The sequence below is a fragment of the Leucoraja erinacea genome, chromosome 46, assembly GCF_028641065.1.
Source record: "Leucoraja erinacea ecotype New England chromosome 46, Leri_hhj_1, whole genome shotgun sequence".
NCBI classification, from domain to species: domain Eukaryota; kingdom Metazoa; phylum Chordata; class Chondrichthyes; order Rajiformes; family Rajidae; genus Leucoraja; species Leucoraja erinaceus.
This window is the reverse complement of record NC_073422.1, coordinates 303,250-314,775: the sequence shown is the minus strand read 5'-3', so window position 1 is coordinate 314,775 and position 11,526 is coordinate 303,250.

Sequence of the window (11,526 nt, the reverse complement as noted above, 5' to 3'; positions counted from 1 at the left end):
GATGTTGAGAGATAAAGAACAATGAATGAAAGATATGCAAAAAAAAGTAATGATGATAAAGGAAACAGGCCATTGTTAGCTGTTTGTTAGGTGAAAATTAGAAGCTAGTGTGACTTGGGTGAGGGAGAGATTGAGGCAGAGGGAATGCCGAAGAGAAATCAATATTCATACCACTGGGCTGTAAGCTGCCCAAGTGAAATATGACTGGTCTGAAGAAGGGTCTCGATCTGAAACATCACCTCTTTCCTTCGCTCCATAGATGCTACCTCACCTGCTGAGTTTCTCCATTTTTTTTGTCGACAAGCGAAATATGAGATGCTGTTCCTCCAATTTGCATTTAGCCTCACTCTGACAATGGAGGAGACCTAGGACAGAAAGGTCTGTGTAGGAATGGGAAGGAGAGTTAAAGGGTCCAGCAACCGGGAGATCAGGTTGGTTCAGGTGGACTGAGCGAAGGTGTTCTGCGAGACAATTGACTCCGTCTCCCCTGACTCTCGGGTCTTGACCCAAAACATCCCCTGGCTCTCAGTCTGAGGAAGGGTCTCGACCCGAAACTTCACCCATTCTTATCCAGAGATGCTGCCTGTCCCGCTGAGTTCCTCCAGCATTTTGTGTCTATCTTGTGCACTATTTGGTTTGCTGTCTGCATTTTTCCCACACGCTACCCATGCCCATACTGACCTGGTAATTCTCCTGATCTTGGAGTTCGACACTGAGGCAGCACAGAACAGAAAGTGACTAGATGTTAGGAGGCATACTATTGAGTTGCTGCCCTGAGAAATAAAGATAAATATTTTAACGTGAACATCTTATTTACATTATTTTAATTCATATTTATGATATAAAACTGAAATGCTTATTCATTTATTGATGTGATTTATTGAAGTGTGTATTCATTTATTGACGGAGTCTTAATGTGGGAACAATGATTGTGATTTTACCTGCTTAATCTCAGCCACAGCCTTTCAATGTTATTTATGCATTGTATGTGAAACAGATTGAGATGTTACTAGGACATGCGTTAAGGGGCCATATAAACACATTCAATTTTGTACAAAAATGCTAACCCCTGTTCTGCAAAATGGAAGCACTAAAACTGAGTAAATTAAACTTTTTTTATCTCTGTTGTGAATTTCACAGCCTTCACAAAATAATATAATGATTTGCATTTCTTTCTCCAAGGTGTTTGGAGAATACCGCATTAGTTGCCCTGTGGAATAAATATTCTGTATACACCGATGAATTTTTAAATGTTGCCCAACATTTCATTCCTCTTGAACAGCTGTGTCCACAGTTCAGGCAATCTTCACTTCCCTAATTCTTTAAGCATAAATATCTTGCAGTTATTTATGGCAATGTCTGATTATCATTTAACATGAGAGAACATACTGCATAAGAACAAGCTCTTTGGCCCGCAATGTGTGTGCTGAACATGATGCCAAAACCGACTCTTATCTGCCTCCACATAACCCATATCCCTCCATTCCCTGCATATCCTTAGGCCTATCCAAAATCTCTTAAATACCACTATAGTATCTGCTTCCACCACCACTCTTGGCAGCACATTCCAAGCAATTACCGCCCATCAAACAAAAGTCCCGCACTTCCCCTTTAAACTTTGCCTTGAAGTTATGGCTTCAAGATTTGATGTTTCCACCCTGGGTAAAAGTTCATAAGTTCTAGGAGCAGAATTAGGCCATTCGGCCCATCAAGCCTACTCTGCCATTCAATCATGGCTGGTCTATCTTTCCCTCTCAACCCATTCTCCTGCCTTCTCCCCATAACCCCTGACACCCGTACTAATCAAGAATCTGTAAATCTCTACTTTAAAACCCCCATTGACTTGGCCTCCACAGCAGTCTGTGGCAATGAATCCCACAGATTCACCACACTCTGTCTAAAGAAACTCTCCCTCATCTCCTATCAAAAGGTATTGTGAGGCTATGGCTTCTGATCCTAGACTCTCCCACAAGTGGAACCATCCTCTCTACATTCACTATATCCAGGTCTTTCATTAAACGATTAGTTTCAATGAGGACCCCTCTCATCCTTCTAAATCCCAACGAGTACAGGCCCAGTGCCATCAAACACTCATCATGTTAATCCAATCATTCATGGGATAATTCTCTTAAACCTTCTCTGGACCTTCTCTCCAATGGAAGCACATCCTTCCTCAGATATGGGGCCCAAAACTGCTCACAATATTCCAAATGCGGTCTGACTAATGCCTTATAGAGCCTTAGCATTACATTTCTGTTTTTGTAGTATTGCCCTCTTTAAATAAATGTTAACATTGCATTCGCTTTCCTTACTACCAATTCGACTTGCAAATTAACTTTTTGTGAATACTGCAACAGCATCCCCAAGTCCCTTTGCACCTCCATTTTCTCAATTCTCTCCCCATTTAGAAAATGCATGTAGCCTATACCTTTATTCCTACTACCAAAATGCATGACTTCACACTTTATTGCGCAGTATGCCATCCAAAGATTCTGACTGTCAGCCCAATCTAGGTATCTCATAGTTATATATATTCCTCTCATTTCTCCCCGCAACCTCCAGAGAAAACACCTTCCTGAGACTAATAGCCCCTAATCTGGGCATCATTCTGGTAAACCTCCTTGACATCCTTTCCAAAACCTCCACATCTATCCTATAACGGGGTGGGCAGAACTGCACGCAATACTCCAAATGCAGCCTAACCAATGTTCTAGAAAGCTGCATCATGACTTTATGATCCTTGTACTCAATGCCCCAGCCAATGGAAGCAGCATATTGTACGTCTTCATTACCACTCTATCTACTTGCGTTGCCACTCTCAGGGAGTTACGGACTTGGACATCAAGTTCCCTCTATACATCAATGATGTTAAGGATCACGCCATAAATTGTATATTTTCCCCTTACATTTGATCGTCCAAAATGCAATACCTCACACTCGCTCAGATTAAACCTCATCTCTGTAGCAACTCTGCATCACACTGTACACTTTGACAGCTTCTCTGTTGAACGTAGAGAGGATGTTTCCTCTAGTGGGAGGCTCCTCATAGTCTGCAACCCCAGAAATCCTGATGTCTTCTGCAAACTTACTAACCAAACCATCTATGTTTATGTGCAAGTTATTTATCGATTAGTTTTCAGTTTTCATTTTAGAGACAGCGCGAATACAAGTCCATCAGCCCACCGAGTCCGCACCGATCAAAGATCCCCACACACCAACACTATCCTACACATGAGGGACAATTTTTACATTTACCAAGCCAATTAATCAACAAACCTGCACGTCTTTGGAGTGTCGGCGGAAACCGAAGATCTTGGAGATAACCCACGCAGTCATGGGGAGAACGTACAAACTCCGTACAGACAGCACCTGTAGTCAGGATCGAGATCGATCACAAATATATGTGTTTGTGATATGTGATCGGTCGCAGCATGTAGCTGCGGAACAACACTGCGGAGCTACCCTCTATCAGTAAGCCAGGTCAGAATCTATACAACAAAGTCACTGTTAATCCAGGTAGACAACATCCAGGTAGACAACATGCACATGCTCAAAAAAAAAAGTGCATAAGACATTCGATCAAATGAGTACGATTATTAGTATTTAAGAAGGAACTGCAGATGCTGGAAAATCAAAGGTACACAAAAATGCTGGAGAAACTCAGCGGGTGCAGCAGCATCTATGGAGCGAAGGAAATAGTGTAAGGTTATTCCCAACTTTGCATAGGAAATAGGACGTTTCGGGCCAAAACCCTTCTTCAAACTAATGGGGGGGGGGGGGGGGGGGGGGGGGGGGGGGGGGGGGGGGGGGGGGGGGCGGCGATAAAAAATGAAAAAGGAGGATGAGGAGCCCGAGGGAGAGATAGGAAGGGGAGGAGACAGCAAGGGCTAACAAAATTGGGAGAACTCAATGTTCATGCCCCCAGGATGCAGACTGCCCAAGCGGAATATGAGGTGCTGTTCCTCCAATTTCCAGTGGTGCTTGCTCTGGCCATGGAGGAGACCCAGGACAGAGAGGTCGGATATGGAATGGGAGGGGGAGGTGAAGTGTTGAGCCACCGGGAGGTCAGGTTGGTTAATGCGGACCGAGCGGAGGTGTTCGGCGAAACGATCGCCCAACCTACGCTTAGTCTCTCCGATGTAGATCAGCTGACATCTAGAGCAGTGGAAGCAATAGATGAGGTTGGAGGAGGTGCAGGTGAACCTTTGTCGCACCTGGAACGATTGCTTGGGTCCTTGAACGGAGTCGAGGGGGGAGGTAAAGGGACAAGTGTTGCATTTCTTGCGGTTGCAACGGAAAGTGCCCGGGGAGCGGGTGGTACGGGAGGGAAGGGAAGAATTGACCAGGGAGTTATGGAGGGAGCGGTCTTTGCGGAAACCAGACATGGGGGGAGATGGGAAGATGTGGCGTGTGGTGGGGTCGCATTGGAGGTGGCGAAACTGACGGAGGATTACTTGTTGTATGTGACGGCTGGTGGGGTGAAAGGTGAGGACTAGGGGGACTCCGCCCTTGTTGCGAGTGGGGGGATGGGGAGAGAGAGCAATGTTGCGGGGTATGGAAGAGACCCTGGTGCGAGCCTCATCTATGGTGGGGGAGGGGAACCCCTGTTCCCTGAAGAATGAGGACATTTCAGATGCCCTGGTGTGGAACGCCTCATCCTGGGAGCAGATGCGGCGTAGACGGAGGAATTGGGAGTAGGGGATGGAGTCCTTACAGGAAGCAGGGTGGGAAGACGTGTAGTCCAGATAGCCATGGGAGTCAGTGGGTTTATAGAGTACAATTATTAAACAGACCTAAAACCAAAGACTATTGGGATATTTATATAGAGCTCTCTTTGATGCTGTTGACAATGGTTTGGATCCATTTGGATTTTGTGGGATAAATCAATTAGTGATGCATTTACAGCAGGTATCACTCATTTACAACTTGGCTGATTGGAAGGATGCCTGCACTACTTTATATCTAATTTCTTGCTGTATAATATATCTAGTTGGTTTCTAGCAGATTTCAGTGAGCTGATGGAAATTGGTAAGAGGCGGTTTTGAAGGTTAAGCATTGTTTCTTGTCTGCTGGTGAGTGGGAGAGTTTGGGACAGGTTGATTGGAAATGAATCGGTGCGCAAATCACGGGCAGCCTGCTCAACAATATAGTGACTTCATCCCGGCTGCAAAGTTGGGAATAACCTTACACTATTTCCATTTCTGATTTGGTAACATGCCTCTGTGTTTTGGATGAAACTTTAAATTCAGCATCTTTAAAAAATAATAAAGTAGCTGTACTGATCAATGCTCATCCTTCAGTCAGCATTTAAAATATGTAATGTGTGTGATCTCTGTGTAACTGTGCTTCAAGCAAAATTACTTTTTGTTGTTTTAGCATACAGGGTGTCCATACTTCTAAAGTAGCATACAGGCACTAGCAGTCTGAAGAAGGGTCCCAATCCATGTCCATTTCTCTGCACTGATGCAGCCTGAGCTGTTGTTTTCTTCCATCACTTTGGGGGGGGGGGGGGGGGGGGGGGGGGGGGGGGGGGGGGGGGGGGGGGGGGGGGGGGGGGGGGGGGGGGGTTTGATCAATATTTCAGCATCTGCAGTCTCCCATATCTCATTTTACATCTCCTCAAATATGCCTACTCTGAAGATGTTCTCCTCCTCAAATGGGTGTTCTGTGAGACCCTCTCTCTTGCTCCCCCTCTGTGATCCTACATCCTTCCTGCTTTTCACTATGCTCCTACCCAGATCAGTTGGAGGAAGGGACCCAACTCAAGGAAGTAGCTCCAGAAATAGTGGATGCATTAGTAATAATCTTTCAAAACTCTTTAGATTCTGGAACAGTTCCTGAAGATTGGCGGGTAGCAAACGTAACCCCACTTTTTAAGAAGGGAGGGAGAGAGAAAACGGGGAATTACAGACCAGTTAGCCTAACATCGGTAGTGGGGAAACTGCTAGAGTCAGTTATTAAAGATGGGATAGCAGCACATTTGGAAAGTGGTGAAATCATTGGACAAAGTCAGCATGGATTTATGAAAGGTAAATCATGTCTGACGAATCTTATAGAATTTTTCGAGGATGTAACCAGTAGCGTGGATAGGGGAGAACCAGTGGATGTGGTGTATCTGGACTTCCAGAAGGCTTTCGACAAGGTCCCACATAAGAGATTAGTATACAAACTTAAAGCACATGGCATTGGGGGTTCAGTATTGATGTGGATAGAGAACTGGCTGGCAAACAGGAAGCAAAGAGTAGGAGTAAACGGGTCCTTTTCACAATGGCAGGCAGTGACTAGTGGGGTACCGCAAGGCTCAGTACTGGGACCCCAGCTATTTACAATATATATTAATGATCTGGATGAGGGAATTGAAGGCAATATCTCCAAGTTTGCGGATGACACGAAGCTGGGGGGCAGTGTTAAGTGTGAGGAGGATGCTAGGAGACTGCAAGGTGACTTGGATAGGCTGGGTGAGTGGGCAAATGTTTGGCAGATGCAGTTTAATGTGGATAAATGTGAGGTTATCCATTTTGGTGGCAAAAACGGGAAAGCAGATTATTATCTAAACGGTGGCCGATTGGGAAAGGGGGAGATGCAGCTAGACCTGGGTGTCATGGTACACCAGTCATTGAAGGTAGGCATGCAGGTGCAGCAGGCAGTAAAGAAAGCGAATGGTATGTTGGCTTTCATAGCAAGAGGATTTGAGTATAGGAGCAGGGAGGTTCTAATGCAGTTGTACAGGGTCTTGGTGAGACCACACCTGGAGTATTGCGTGCAGTTTTGGTCTCCAAATCTGAGGAAGGACATTATTGCCATAGAGGGAGTGCAGAGAAGGTTCACCAGACTGATCCTGGGATGTCAGGACTGTCTGATGAGGAAAGACTGGATAGACTTGGTTTTTATACTCTCTAGAATTTAGAAGATTGAGAGGGGATCTTATAGAAACTTACAAAATTCTTAAGGGGTTGGACAGGCTAGATGCAGGATGATTGTTCCCGATGTTGGGGAAGTCCAGGACAAGGGGTCACAGCTTAAGGATAAGGGGAAAATCCTTTAAAACCGAGATGAGGAGAACTTTTTTCACACAGAGAGTGGTGAATCTCTGGAACTCTCTGCCACAGAGGGTAGTTGAGGCCAGTTCATTGGCTATATTTAAGAGGGAGTTAGATGTGGCCCTTGTGGCCAAGGGGATCAGAGGGTATGGAGAGAAGGCAGGTACGGGATACGGAGTTCGGATGATCAGCCATGATCATATTAAATGGCGGTGCAGGCTCGAAGGACCGAATGGCCTACTCCTGCACCTAATTTCTATGTTTCTATGTTTCTAACTCAAAATGCCATCACTCCATTTCCCTGCACACATATTGCCAGGCCTGCTAGCTTCCTCCAGCAGTTGTTTTTTTGCTCAGGCTATAGGCCATGTTGGGACATTGTATGGTTGTGTAAAGTTTAAGACACTACATGAAAGTATCTTTCTTCTTTTGGTCCTGCTGGTGTGGAATCCAGCTCTCAGCGATTTACCATCTTCAATCATTCAATGGAATTGTCTCTACTTGACCTCACACTCCTTGAAGAAATGTATTCATGGTTATGTGGTGAAACTAAACATAGCTCCAGGAGAACATTCAACATCAATAAAACACAGACAATTAATTCTCCTCTTGAGCTATGATTGATCAACTAATATGTTTAAGGAAAGGTCACAGGCTCACTTCCAAACATTTAAATGTGTATTCATTGCAAGCAAACGGGCAGCATTATGCAGTGTGACCAGTTATTTTTTTACAAGATATATAAACACTTTATAGCTAGATACAAATTGTAGGTAAATAGATGACCTCATAGATTGGATGTATGGGGGAAGTACCAGTTTGAACAAGTCATTTCAGATAATTTAATAGATACTAGCCTAAGTGGGAACCGTTGGGTCCCAGCATCACACAGGAGGGTTGGTCCCCCAATGCAATATTCCACCTCTCCACCAATTCTAATATTGGTGGCCAGTGGGGGGGGGGAGGCTTTCTGGAGCGATAGTATGGGTGTTGAGTGCTGAAGGGACTGGTTTCCATAGGGATAGTATGGACATTGTGGGCCAAATGGATTTGTGGGCTGGCGACTCAGTCACTCAAGCCTGTTGTGCTGGCAGCTCACTCACGGCTAGTGGGCTCGCAGACGAGTCATGGCTAGTCCTTGAAATTCCATTTCAAGCAGGGTGCAAGGACACCAAATTCAAGTGCAGTTTCATACCATTTCAAGCAGGGTGCAAGGCCACTAAAGACAGCGAGTCGTGACCTCTCCCTCCCCCATCTTGCAGAAACTGACCCACGCCCACACTACCGGGTTGTATAGTCCCTCCCCCCTCCTACCAGAAGAGGCATTGCCTTCATGGCGTGATTGACAGGAGAGAGAATCTTAACATTTTTTAAACATTAATAACCCTTTTATTTTTAATCAATGGGAAAAATTCTCGGCACCTGATGAGCGGAGGCAGACTCTGATGGCCAAAAATCACAGCCGTATGTGGTAGCATTTTTTCTAAAATCAATATAAAGCGCAAACAGGAAGTGGTCAAGATTAGACTTTCAATTATTTAGAAGGCAAGGCAGCTCTAATTATGCAAGGCAGTTCTAATTACGCAAGGCAGCTCTAATTAGGCAAGGCAGTTCTAATTACGCAAGGCAGCAAGGCAGCTCTAATTAGGCAAGGCAGCTCTAATTAGGTAAGGCAGCTCGCTTTAGCATTTTCAAAACCAAAGGCAACACAGCTTTAGCACTTTCAAACCAAAACACATTTTTGCACTTTCAAACTACATTTTCAAACCACATTAAAGGCAATTACGGTCAGTAAAACCACTCACAGTTTAGTAGACATGTGTTCAGTGCTATTCACAGCTCAGACTGAGAATTCAGACCTTTCACTCCCCCATCTTGCAGAGAACTGAGGCACCTCCACACTTCCGGGTTTTATAGTCCCTCCGGAAGGGGCGTGGTCTTCAGGAGAGAGAATCTCAACATTTTGAGATTTGAGATTTGCTTTGACAGTGTTTAGTTCCTGATGAAGGGTCTTGACCCGAAATGTCACCCATTCCTCTCTCTAGAGATGCTGCCTGGCTTGCTGAGTTACGCAACCATTTTGTGCCTATGTTATGTTTAGTTTAGTTTAGTTTAGTTTAGTTTAGTTTAGTTTAGTTTAGTTTAGTTTAGTTTAGAGATACAGCACAGAATCAGGCCCTTTGGCCCACCGAGTCTGTACCAACCAGCGATTCCCATACTATCCTATACACTAGGGGCAATTTTCTCTTTTTACTAAAGCTACTAAACCTACAAACCAGTACGTCTTCAGAGAGTGGGAAGAAACCGGAGAACCTGGAGAAAACCCAGGCAGGTCCCGGGGAGAACGTACAAACTCCATACAGACAGCACCCATAGTCAGGATCAAACCCGGGTCTCTAGCGCAGAAAGGCAGCAACTCTACCGCTGCGCCACCGTGCCCCCATGTCATTACACAAAGCTGCATTTAAAATCTCACACAGGGAAGTGAAAGCACAGCTCCAATGAAAGATGGATCTCGTGAGCTGTATCGTAGAAAAGAATGAGGGAAGCTTCAGAAGTGACGTATTTCATGACAATCTTCAAAAAAGAAGAGAGGGAATCATTGTCTGGGTTCTTCTCAACCTTCTCATCTCAGTGGCCAAAGAGCAGCTCCACAGATTGCAGTGTGGATTTCATCCCTCTTGGCACACAGATCTTTAATGAAGCCAACTCCAAGAGGACTTCAGGAGCAGCACCGGCCAGTCTGCATGGTCGTTTATAACCTCACTAAAGCCGTCAAATCCATTAAATCAGTAGTGACTGTGAAACCTACTCCTCTAATTTACTTGCCCACAGAAAACCATCTCCTCCTTCCACTTGTTTCACATGCTTTGTCTTGCTCACCGCAGTGTTGCACTTCACCTTCAACAAATATCTTGTGTAACAGAGCGAATCTTCAGAGATAGACACAAAATGCTGAAGTAACTCAGCGGGACAAGCAGCATCTTTGGAGAAAAGGAATAGGTGAGGTTTTGGGGCGAGACCCTTCTTCAGTCTGAGAATCAGGGGAATGGGAAACGAGAGATATAGATGGTGATGTAGAGAGATATAGAACAATTTAATGAAAGATATGCCAAAATGTAACGATGATAAAGGGAACAGGCCAGTGCTAGGTGTGGCTTAGGTGAAAACGAGTTACAGACAATGAGACTCAACAAGTCCTGCTGAGTTACTCCAACTTGTTGTGTGTATCTTCAATTTAAACCAGCATCTGCAGTTCCTTCCTACACATTCTGTCTGCAGTTCCTTCCCACACATAATCTTCAAAGCTAATGAGTGGGGTTCAATCAATGACAACTATAGTCCTGATTTCCAGCACCAGAGATGCAGTACTTGGACAATGTCTGTGTTTGCATGTGCTTGGAGGCCAAGCTCCAAGCCATTATTAACTTATTCACTCTGGCTTATAAGAGGATGGACCTTACACACAGCATTGGCTGCGTTCTTCAATCACCTGATCTTGCCTTGTCCCTGTCTCTGACAAGAATGGTTCATGACAAAAATGCTGGAAAATGTGCAATATTTCCCCTTATCTTGGGAGCCCTCTTGTGGCAAAGGCAGATATCAATGATGAAACTGAGCATCACCTTCAATGTGCCAGCGCATTGATCCAACAGCTATTACAGATATGTGGATGTTCATCGTCAATATTGCAAATGTAATGTGTCAGCATGCTTGATGTTGCTAAAAGGCTGACCAATGGAAAAACAAAGCCTGGTAGTGGGGGTAGGGAGGCTTCTGTCTTAATAATGGACTGGTCGGTCCCACTAGTCACATCTTCTCAACCCCACCCCTTTCTGCCCTCTGCAGAGACTGGTCTCTTCATACCTCCTTGGATCATTCACCCCACCCAATCCTAAACCACCCCCCTCCACAGGTACACCAGGAGATATAAGACCTGTCTCTATACCTCCTCACTCACATCCATCCAGGGATCCCAGCAGCCCTTCCAAGTGAAACTGTATTTTTTTTGTATTCAATTTATTGTCATTATCTCATATTAGAGACAACAGAATGAATTTTCCTTACAGTCAAGTAACATAAAAATAAATAATAAATAAATAAAACATATTAAAATTTAAAAAAAAAGCACAAACACAGAAGTCCACGAGACAACATAACCACAACACAACACAGTGGCACCAAAGTTGAGGAAGGTATCATAGTCCAGCCAGCCTCCCCGCCGATCTTCCCAGATGTTCACCCGTGGTCGGGGCTTCCCAAGCACCCACAGTCGCCACCACGGGCGGCCCGATGCTCAGGCCCTTTCGCCGGGATGATGAAACCCCAACGTCGAACCCCGACGGAGAACATCCTCAGCGACCCGGACCTCCAGATCAGCCGCCTCCCACCGGAGTCCGCGGCTCCCGATGTCCACAGTCCGAGCCGGGCGGAGTCGCAGGACTCCGCGATGTTGGTCAGCGCCGCCCGCTTTGGGAGCTCCGCG